This window comes from Lutra lutra, chromosome 4 (genome assembly GCF_902655055.1).
Source record: "Lutra lutra chromosome 4, mLutLut1.2, whole genome shotgun sequence".
Classification (NCBI taxonomy): domain Eukaryota; kingdom Metazoa; phylum Chordata; class Mammalia; order Carnivora; family Mustelidae; genus Lutra; species Lutra lutra.
The window spans coordinates 176,645,576-176,657,045 of NC_062281.1; the positions used below are offsets into that span (position 1 = coordinate 176,645,576).

General features: G+C 41.8%; 1 protein-coding gene and 1 pseudogene across 3 annotated transcripts in view; one reads left to right on the plus strand and one right to left on the minus strand.

Moving 5' to 3' along the window:
• The window catches only part of PHACTR4 (phosphatase and actin regulator 4), a 110,723-nt gene extending 101,302 nt beyond the window's left edge, over positions 1-9,421 (minus strand). For 2 of the 3 annotated variants that reach the window (XM_047724074.1, XM_047724071.1), the window contains exon 1: positions 9,296-9,421. The gene's annotated coding sequence lies outside the window, so the exon portion shown is untranslated. The remainder of the gene's footprint in view (positions 1-9,295) is intronic. The other variant, XM_047724076.1, reaches the window with a different exon arrangement.
• On the plus strand, positions 8,472-10,156 carry LOC125096922 (translation initiation factor IF-2-like; annotated as a pseudogene).
• Positions 10,157-11,470: the final 1,314 nt, after the last annotated feature.

Consider the following 11,470-nt stretch of genomic DNA (forward strand, 5'->3'; position numbering starts at 1 on the left):
AAGCCAAAGGCAGATACTGAGCCACCCAGGCACCCCTCCTCCACTATTTACTTAAAAATAAAAATCCTAAAGCCTTCTGCTAATAATATCTGTTGTCAGTACTTGAAAGTGACACTGAGATTATTCGTTGGGAATTAAATTTTACAACCCACACAAAGTGGCTCAGGATAGGGATCTGCAAAGTCTCTTTAAAGAGAGTAACAGGGTGCCTGGCTGGCTCAGTTGGTGGAGCGTGCGACTCTCGTGAGATCGAGCGTGAGTTCGAGCCCCACATTGGGTGTAGAGATTACATTAAAAAAAAAAAAAAAAAAAAAAAATCCTGTGGGCACCTGGATGGTGCAGTCGGTTGAGCAACTTGACTCTTGGTTCTGGCTCAGGTCATGATCTTGAGGTCATGGGACTGAGCCCTGAGTTGGACTCTGCACTTAACAGGGTTTCATCTCAGGACCCTGAGATCATGACCCGAGCTGACGCTTAACCAACTGTGCCACGCAGGCACCCTTAAAGTTTCTATTTAATAGGTGAAGTCTGGTTACATATATATCTATATGGTATTAGAAATCTAGCAAAAATGATCTGTCAAAAGATGGACTTAAATAGACTTAAAAAAAAAAAAGTTTCATGTGTGTCTGGATCATAGTGATACCAAATATAACTATCTCATGAAAGAATACTTAGGGTCATTATTTACAAGAATTTAATGTGGCATAATTTATGTTTAGGAGGTTAACCCTTTTAATCTCTTCTAGTTAAAAGGAAGAAGTTGCTCAACAACTGCTCTTTGATATTTTCGTTTCTACTCTGCCCTCTAAAAGCACTAGCACATACCAAAATATTTTATTTACCAAATCCCCTAAAACTTTTATTATTCATCCCTTAACACCAATGCCCTAAAGATGGTTAAATGCTTGCTTTTCAACTTCATTCCAATGGTGCCTTTCCTGCAGAGAGTTAAGAGGTTAGAGGGAAGCTTCTGACTGCTACAAAATAAACTTTCATCTTTCTATAAGGACAAAGAGGGGATCATTAAAAAGAAAAAAAAAAAAAAAAAAAACTACAAAGAAATAAGCCAGACATAAAAAGACAAATATTATATGACTCCACTTGTATGAGACACCTAGAATAAGCAAATTTATAGAGACACAAGTAGAATAAAGTTTACCAGGGGCTGAGAGGGGAAGGCAATGGGAGTTATTATTTACTGGGTAGGGTTTCAGTTTGGGATGACAGAAAAGTTTTGGAAATGGATAGTAGTGATTGCTGCACAATGTTGTGAATGTTCTTAATGCTACTGAATTGTACACTTAAAAAAGGTTAACATGGTAAATTTTACCACAATTAAAAAAATATTAAGTGTGCAATGATTACCATAGTTGCAAACAAACAGACTTATTTATCTTATGCCACAGATTGCAAAGATATTTAACATAATGGTCCTGATTGGACTGTGGCTACAGTGAAAGGACGAAGCCCTCTCCCAATTACAAAGAGATGGTGTTCCAAAAGCCACTTACCTCTTACCTAATTTTATATAAGCATTAGGGTATGCAAGAATGTTAGAAAAATTCCCAATCTTATTGGTATCACCAGTAGATAAGAAATACGGTGTCATCTCTTAATACATAAAGCAAAACCACACCCATATCCTGAATCCTAATGCTTTCCCTCAGATTTAAACTCAGAGAAAGGAACAGGAGGCAAAGTTGGGTGTGTGCAAGTAAAAGGGAAAGAATTCTTCACACCCTGTGACCTGTCCTATACAGTTACTCTCAGTATCTACTGAAAGTGTTATTTAGTTATTTATCTTTTTAAAGATTTTATTTATTTATTTGAGAGAGAGAGCAAGCACACAAGCAGGGGGGAGGGGCAGAGAGAGAGAGAGATGGAGAAGCAGACTCCCTGCTGACGAGGGACCCTGATGCAGGACTTGATCCCAGGACTCTGGGATCATGATGTGAGCTGAAGGCAGATGCTTAACCGACTGAGCCACCCAGATGCCCCCAGGTTTATAATAAGTCTTGTAATCAGGTAGGACAAGTTTCCCCATCTTACCTTCAGAAGTGTGTTGGCTGCTCCACATACATTTTAGAATCTTTAAAAAAAAAAACAACAAAAACTTTTCAGGACACCGGGGTGGCTCAGGGTTAAACAGTTGCCCTCGGTTCAGGACATGATCCCCAGATTCTGGGATCGAGCCCCACATCGGACTCCTTGTTCAGTCAGGAGCCTACTTCTCCCCTGCCTGCCGGCAGCTCTCCTGTTTGTGTTTGTTCTCTCTCCTGATCTCTCTCTCTGTGTCAAATAAATAAATAAAATCTTTTAAAAAAACAGAACTTTTCATCTTAAAAAAATTTTTTTTAAATTAAAAAAAAAAAAGGAAATTACTGGATCAGCAAATTATGAACATTTAGTTCTTGACTGGTATTACCAAACTATTTGCTAACACCAGTATCTTAATTTGCAGTGCCACTAACAGCTTACAGTGCTTGTTTTTTCACAACCTACCTTCTTAATAATGGATTTTAATATTTTAAGATAAATGTATTTCCAGCTTAAGAGTTCTAAATGCTACATAATTATTGTTTTAACCTTAAATTTTTTTGAGTACAGTTGACACATAACCATTTTAACATTTTAATTGTTAGGAAAGTCAAACATATTCCTATGACTGTAAATTTTGTTGTTTTGCTCATATTTATTAAACGCTCTACAGTTTACAAAGACCTCTCACATACTTTACCTCATCTCATACCCCTAAAGAAATGGTCATTATTCCTATTTTATAGATGAGGAAACTAAAGTTTAAGGAGGTTAGCTGACTTGGATATTCACAGTGACAGTGTGATAGAGCTGGAACTAGAACCCAGGTCTTCAGACTCCAAAGATAGGAAATACATTATATTGAGTAAACAGGTCAGAGCTTTCAGATGGTCAAAATCAACACCTGGTGTTTTAAATATAATAGAGAAGTTAAACTGAAAACCAAGGCTGAATCTGAAAGCTATAGAGTTTCAACCACCTCTTCCCTAAAAAAATCAGACAGGCACTAAACACACTTCCTCTCCTAAAATCCCCTGGAATGTTTTTGGTTGCAAATCATAAAATCTTAGAATTTGAGAGACCAACTAATCCAGGGCACTCTATTCAGAAATGAGAAAATTGAAGCACAAGGCTTGTGACCTGCTTAGAGATGGCGGCACCATAAAGCCTTTTATGACAATATGGTGTGTTTTCTTCTAAGGCCCATACAACAGTATTCGAGAGATTCTGCTTTGCTGAGAATGTAGGAGACAGAATGCCTGACTAGCAGAAAATTCATGCCTGACCTCAGCTAGCCCTAACTGCTGTTGGGTAGCCCTCTCCCTCATCTTTGTTCGGCTGCCTTACCTTTTCCACCACTGCTGTTCCAAAACTTTTATCACTTTCTGAAGTCCGCTAGCCCACTCTCACCTTTTATCGTTCCACAGATAACCTAACCCCTTCCTTCTTAAAGACAGATAAATAAGAGGTCATAGACCTTAACAGACCTTATAAGGCAGAAATTGTGATCCTGAGTTTTGCAGTCAAAATATATCTGGATTCCAGATCTCTTCCATTACTTATATGGTGCCTTTGGGAAATGAAGTTAATCTCTCAAAGCCATAATTTCTTCAACTGACAAACGGGAATGCCCGCCCACTCTACGGAATTTTTGTAAAATTAAATAATACATATAAAAGTGTCTAGGGTGCCTGGCTGGCTCAGTCTGTGAAGAATGTGATTCTTGCTTGACCTTGGGGTTGTGAGTTTGAGCCCTACATTGGGTGTAGAGCTTACTTTAAAAAAAAAAAAAAAAAAAAAAGGACCTAGAGCAGTGTACAGAGTAAATGACTGAGGACTACTCCAATTTCAGCTCCATTTCCAACACTTCCAAACATATCTTCCTCCATCCTTTCTTCATGTTTCCCTTTCAAGGCTCATCTCTCCATGTGGTTTCAATTTCATCTCCTTCCAGGGCTTCTTTATGTCCCTTTTCTCTTGTGCTGATCTTCAGTGTCTGCCTCTCTGCAGGCTCCTTTTCCTTCACCTTCCAACAGGTCAAATCTCTCCCATCTTTTAAAATCAAATCAGCGGCGCCTGGGTGGCTCAGTGGGTTAAGTCTCTGCTTTCGGCTCAGGTCATGATCTCAGAGTCCTGGGATTGAGCCCCACTTTCTGGGCTCTCTGCCCAGCAGGGTGCCTGCTTCCCCCCACCTCTCTGCCTACTTGTGATCTGTCAAATATATTAATAAAATCTTTTAAAAAATTTTTTAAAAATCAAATCAAATCAAACAAAAAGGTCCTCAAAATCCAACTCTTCTAGCACTTACTCTAAGTATCTCTCCTAAATGCTCTAACCTACCGGAAAGACAGCAAGCAATTATCTTTCAAAACAGATGAGATTATGTCAATTACCATCTTTAAAAACCTTTGATGGTTTAACAATTCCTTAATCATGAAGCCTGCACTCCTTAGCAAAACATTTGAATCCTTCTCAACACCTGGCCATCAACCTTTGCTTTCAGCAGCCACTGTATTCTTCAACTACTCAACCCCAGGGGTCCAGAGACCCCCTAAGCATTCTATAACTTTCTTTTTTTTTTTAAAAATATTTTATTTATTTGACAGAGAGAGATCACAAGTAGACAGAGGCAGGCAGAGAGAGAGAGAGAGGGAAGCAGGCTCCCTGCTGAGCAGAGAGCCCGATGTGGAACTCGATCCCAGGACCCTGAGATCATGACCTGAGCTGCAGGCAGCGGCTTAACCCACTGAGCCACCCAGGCGCCCCATATAACTTTCTTTTTTTAAAAAAACAAAACAAAACAAAACAAAAAAACCATTTTACTTACTTATTTGAGAGAGAGAGCATGAGAGAGGAGAAGTCAGAGGAAGAAGCAGACTCCCTGCTGAGCAGGGAGCCCGATGTGGGACTCGATCCCCTATAACTTTCTAAAATTATATGCATGTTTGCGTATGTGCAGTTGTCTGGGTGAAAATCCATTCCTCTTTTCAAATTTCTGAGAGGGGGTATCTGAACTGAAAAATATTAAAAACCAACTGCAAAATCCTCTTAAGCTATACCACACTCCTCACTTTTTTTTTTTTTTTAAAGATTTTATGTATTTGACAGAGATACATCAAGAGAGGGAATACAAGCAGGGAGAGTGGGAGAGGCAGATTCCCTGCTGAGCAAGAAGCCCAGTGAGGGGCTCGATCCCAGGACCCCGGATCATGACCTGAGCCGAAGGACTGAGCCACTCAGCCGCTCCCACACTCCTCACTCTTTCCCAGACACACACCTTACACTTTTGCACATCCATTCCTGTGCCAAACTGCTTTCTCTGGCTGATCGAGGTGGTGGTGCCTAAGGGAGTCAGGCTGGAATTACCTTAATAGTAACAGGTCTACTGGATGAATTCTTTTTCATCCCTCAAGAACAAGCACCAAAATCACTTTTCAGTCCCTTTCCTATATTGTAACACAGCTCTACTGAACACTTACCACGGTCAGGTGTGGCAATGTTGTAAGCTCTTCAAGGCAGAGGCTCAATACCTTAACATCTTTTTTTTTTAACAGTTGGGTTTTTTTTTTTTAAGATTATTTATTTATTTATTTATTTTACAGATAGAGAGAGAGAGAGAGATCACAAGTAGGCAGAGAGGCAGGCAGAGGAGGAAGCAGGCTCCCCGCTGAGCAGAGAGCCTGATGCAGGGCTCGATCCCAGGATCCTGGGATCATGACTTGAGCTGAAGGCAGAGGCTTTAACCCACTGAGCCACCCAGACGCCCCCCCTTAACATCTTTTTTGTACCTACAGAATGTAATCCAGATCCCAGCACCCAACAGGCAAAACAAAAATCTGCTGAATAAAAGAACCGTTTATGGCGCTGCATTTGTATTCTGGTATTCTCCACAACTACCCCTGCCCACTTTTGTTATTCATTCACTCATTCAATATACATTTATAAAATTCCAAAAAAACACCTGGACCTATGTGCTAAGCAGTAAGGATACAGACTAGGACACAGTCCTTGCCATTAAGACCTTTAACTGTGACAATACAGAACAAATATTAAGGGGCTTATTTGATGAGTGCTTAAAGGGTTATGGTGGCCCACGTGAAGACATGACTAACCGTCACAGAATGTCTTACAAGGAGACATCACACTCTCTTAGGCCAGAGAATCTACTCATTCTTTATCTCTTTCTTTACAAACAATCTTCTTCCAATGTTCCTTTCCCTTTTCTAAAGGGTATAATGTGACCAAATACCCTACTCCTGAAATAATTCCACAGAGAGAGCAGGAATGATCATCCCTGTGTTAAAGATGAGAAAACTAACCTTCAAAGAGGTCACTACTCAAGGTTGCACATTAGAGAGGATTTTATTTAGTACTTACTTACTGTCTGACTTCCTCAACCACCACCACCCCTAATCAGTCTGTGAGCCCCAAGAAGGAAGACTTTTGTTTTCACTCCTTTGTCTTCAGGGTCTGATTCCTGCATTTCCAGGAATCTAATTCCAGTGTCTAGACCACAGCAGGCTTTCAATAAATATACGTTGATTGAATGAATAGATGAATTGATTCCAAAATAAAGTTGACCAAGAGCAAAATACACAAGGGCAAAAATTTCCTTCCCATCATATGGCTTAATAAGAGATTTAAAACAGGCTTCTACTGGTTAGAAAGGCTAGACCAATTGTACTGACTCAAGTCCATTGGCATGTTATGTATTTTACCTAAGAAGAATTTAAGTAAAGGGGTGAAGTAAGTTTCTATTTCTGATGTCACATTCATGGCATGTACTGACATAAAGCCAAAATTTAACTGCAGGTTTCAAACTGATTAAAAGTTTTCACAAAAAGCAAACACTAAAGAAAGCATTTTCTTGAGTCTTGACACTGGCTAGAAAAGTATCTCAATTTCAGTTATTTCTTTGATGTCAGTTCCAGCAGCCAAAACTGCTGTATAGATGTTCTCCAACGTATTTGTTTAAAAACCTTTAAGCAAAGATTAGCAAAAACTTTTTAGTAATGATTAGACAAAACCACAGCCCAGTAACTCACCACTATTTCACTCCCAGGGCTCATTAAATTGCCTTGGTCTGAAGCACAAGGCAATCAAAATGTACCATCAAACAAGGTGATGGGACCAAAATTAAATATGATTTATGGTTTAGTATGACATTATGTTCTAGAAACTCTGGTCCCTTAGAAATGATTTTGCTCTGATTAGAAAGTACTGCCATTATTTTTCTCCAATATTTAAATTTCAATAAATCATAAGCTGTGGGTGGTGGTGTGATGAGTAACTTCAACAGGTATGAAGTAATGTAATGAAAAGAGCACTGGACTGGAGTATAGTTTAGGCTGCTATTTCCTATCTAGGTTAATTGTGTGACCTTGGGCAAGTCATTTAACATTTTAGAGGCTGTGAATTTAACATTTATCAGCTGTAAAATTAGAAACACCACCTCACAGAACTGTAGTGAGAAATTACATAATATATATGATGAGCTGTTTTCAAAAAATAACACTAATAGCAATGTCATTTTTTAAAAAAGATTTTATTTATTTGTCAGAAAGAGAAAGAGCAAGCGAACACAAGCAGGGGGAGAGGCAGGCAGAGGGAGAAGCAGGCTTCCTGCTGAGCAGGGAGCCCACTACAGAGCTGGAACTCATGACCCTGGAATCATGACTTGAGCCAAAGGCAGAAGAAGCCTAACCCCCTGAGCCAACCAGGCGTCCCAGCAATGTGGTGTTTGAACAAATAACAGCCAGTCATTAGCAACAACTGTTCTTAGATTATTCTAGAGCAATTCTGTGGATGATTCTTCAAAACCAGGTGGGAAAACAACCAATCCCTAGTCATTGCTGGATTAAAAACTGAAGAACAACTGCATTAAAGACCTCCATCCCTGTACAATATTACCAACACAATATGGGATTCCCAGAGTAAATCACTTCCATTATGAGATATCAACGTAATAAAGCACAATAGCTTTATTTGCCAACTTGACTAGGAGGGAATTTAACCTATATAATAACCTTGTTAATTTTCCCTGTTTCATGTAAAGGGGTCCTGGTTGTCCTCATTTCAGAGACTTGAAATACTAATTACTTTCCAAAAAGTAGTGTCCACACTGGCTTTCAGAAAGCTTTGGCTTATGCTGAATCTAGCAACGCAGTCTTCCAACGGAGCGTACATTAAATTACCACTATCTAACAAAATTTGGTTAAATCCACACAGTTTGCCAGTTTCAGTACGGACTACCTCTCCTCCCTCAAACTGGCTTCATTCCTATTACTTGGCGAACTAGTCTCTTCGTTGCTTTCGAGAAGCAACTAGGTTTCTGGTTTCCCTATAACGAGGATCCTTCCATTAATGGACGTTTTCTTCCAACTTTTTGTTTCGAGCAGAAGAAATAAAAGGATTGGCGGGTACGAGGGGCGAGAAATTGGGTGGCTGGACGAAGTCCTGCAACTTTCTTCTGCATGCAATGAATGAAAAAACTGTTTCGTGCCCTATAAATCAATTTCTCTCCTCCGAGATTCAAGAAGTGTGCGAACCGCGAACCGCACAGGTTCTTTGGTTCCCCGTTCACAGCCGCAATCTATACGGACACAGCAGTAAATTCGGTCCCTTCCCAGTTTCCCCGGGAGGGAGCTCACTTCTTTTGCACAGGCCCATCCCCCTACCGAGAAAAACGCCTGCAGACTCGTGCCCCGAAGACGCGCGGGGCTGACGTTTCAGAGTTAGACAATAACCTCGAGGGTTTTCAACAGAAACTCCGTCTGCCGCTGCCTGGCTCCGAGCCTACGCTCTGCCCAGCCGAGATGCAGAGGTCCGACCGAGGACGGGTTTGAAAAATGGACTTTGACCTGATCCGGTTACCGCAACCGGATCCTCAGGGACCGGTCCCCATTAGGGGTGGCCCGACGGGCTCCACGGAGGAGACGACTCCACGCACGGGCACAAAGGGGCTGCCCAGACAAAAGAGCCCCGCAAAATCGCGGGGGGCGGAGTGGGCCAGCCGGCGCCGGACGCACTACAGGCGGAGAAACCACGGCGGGACCGTTGTGGGAGGGCGGAGAAGAAGGCGGCGGCCCCGGCCCAACCCACCCCGCCCCGGCCCGACCCCACCGCGGCTCCGGCCGTTACCCCCGCCCGGACCACCACCTCCTCGCGGAGCCGAAAACACTGCCGGAGCCTAGGAGACACCCACAGCCAGACCCCGCGTACTTCTCGCTCACTTTCCCTTGTTCCTCGAACTCACCCGGGTGCCCGCCGCCGCCTCCTCAGCCTCCACAGTAGTTTCCCCCGGAAATCCTACCTGGCCCGTCGACCGCCTGGCCGCAGCCAGAGCCTCCGCCCCGGGAGGGGGAGCGGGAGCAGGCCGGACAGTGAGGGGGTAGGAAGTGCCTCCGCGGGGACTCACGGGACTTGTAGTCTTCAGCAAGGGCCAGCTGGGTCGCGGGCGGAACAAGATGGCGGGACCCTCTAGCCATCCGCGCTCCCGGCCGTCAGTACTCCACGGTGTCTTTGGGCATGCGCCACCCGCTGCCTGCGCCGGGCGGGTGGAAGGACTTGTGCACCTTTCCTGACACCGAGAGGGCAAGGATCTTTGGACTTGGGACGATAAAATTGAGTACTCGGCTGCAGGCAGTGCCTAGGGAAGGAGCTGATGCTGCAAGTGTGCTGTTTTAGATTAACTGTTCAGTCCCTGTCCGGTCAAATTTCATTTATAATTTCTGCAAAAGGAAAAAACTCTTGGGGGCCAGTTTGAAGTACCAAAACTTATAAGTAAGTTATTCTCAATTTGTGCATAAGGAAGAAACCCAGGAATCATTCTTGACATCTCCTTCAGTCATTCTACATTCCATATATCTCGGTTACATTCCATTTTCTCCACTACCGTTAGAAGAAGCCACTGTCAGTCAGTCGTCTCTACAAGTCTCACTAGTTTCAGGCCTCCCGGCTATCTTTCTCCAAACACCTTCCTTGCTGCTGCCAGAAGATCTTGCTAAATGCCAACCTCATTGTGTCACAGCCCAAATTAGACCTAAGTGTATAACCTAAAGCTGCAAAACTGCTAGAGAAAAACAGGAAAAAAAAAATCTATGTGAGCTGCAAACACATAATCCATAAAAGAAAAAAAAAAAGATATATTGTAAGTCATAAAAATTTAAAAATTTTGCTCTTAAAACACCCTTATGAAAATGAAAAGCTCCCTATCAGGCTCCTTGCTCAGTGGGGAGACTGCTTCTCCTTCTGCCGGCCAGAGGCTCCCCCTGCTTGTGCTAACAAAATCTTAAAAAAAAAAAGATGGAAAGGCAAGTCACACACTGGGACGAAATCCCAACAAAACCTGCATGCAACAAAGGACTAATATCTAGAATTATTTCAGTCCATTAAGACAAAGAACCCGTTTATATTTTATTTTTTTTTTTTAAAGAGATTTTGTTGGACAGATCACAAGTAGGCAGAAAGGCAGGCAGAGAGAAAGAGAGGGAAGCAGGCTCCCTGCTGAGCAGAGAGCCCTATGAGGGGCCAGGCCCCTGAGATGTGACATTTGCCGAAGGCAGAGGCTTAACCCACTGAGCCATCCAGGCGCCCCCCAAAAGAACCCAGTTTAAAAAATGATTTCAACAGACACTTTACCAAAGAAAATAAACCTATAGCAAACACATGAAAGATGTTAGGGAAATGCAACTTAAAACCACAATGAGATAATCTACACACCATGACTTGTACTACCAAGTGATCAAGTGTTAACAAGGGTGTAGAACAAGAATTCTCATTCACTGTTGGTGGCATTGTAAAATGATACAACCACTTTGGAAAACCATATTGCAGTTTCTTTAAAAATTAAATATACACCTACCATATGGGCCAACCATTACACTGTAGGTATTTACCTTAAAAAAAAAAAAAGGAAAACATACATCTACATAAAGACTTGAACGTGAATGTTCATAGCAACTTTATTTGTAATAGCTAAATACTGGAAACAACTCAAATGTCCTTCAAAAGGTGAATGGATATACAATGGAATATTCTTCAGTTGTTAAAAGGAATGGACTATTGATATGCACAACAACATGATGAATCTTAAAATAATTATGCTGAGTGAAAGAAGCCAGACATAAAAGGAGTATGTTCTGTATGACTCTGTATAACATCCTAGGAAAAGCAAAGTAGTGACAGAAAGCAGATCTGCAGTTGCCTGGGGACCCAAGAAAGCAGAGGTATGGCAGGCAGACATCATAAAGGGGATAAGGAAACTTTTGGGGGGTGATGGGTATATTATCTTGATCATGGTTATAGTTTCAAGACTGATAAGTTTTAAATATACCAAAACTCATCAAACTGCACACTTTAAATACATAAAATTCATTGCTCCTCAATTATACTTCACAAAACCTGAAAAATAGTATAGTCAAAAAACTCT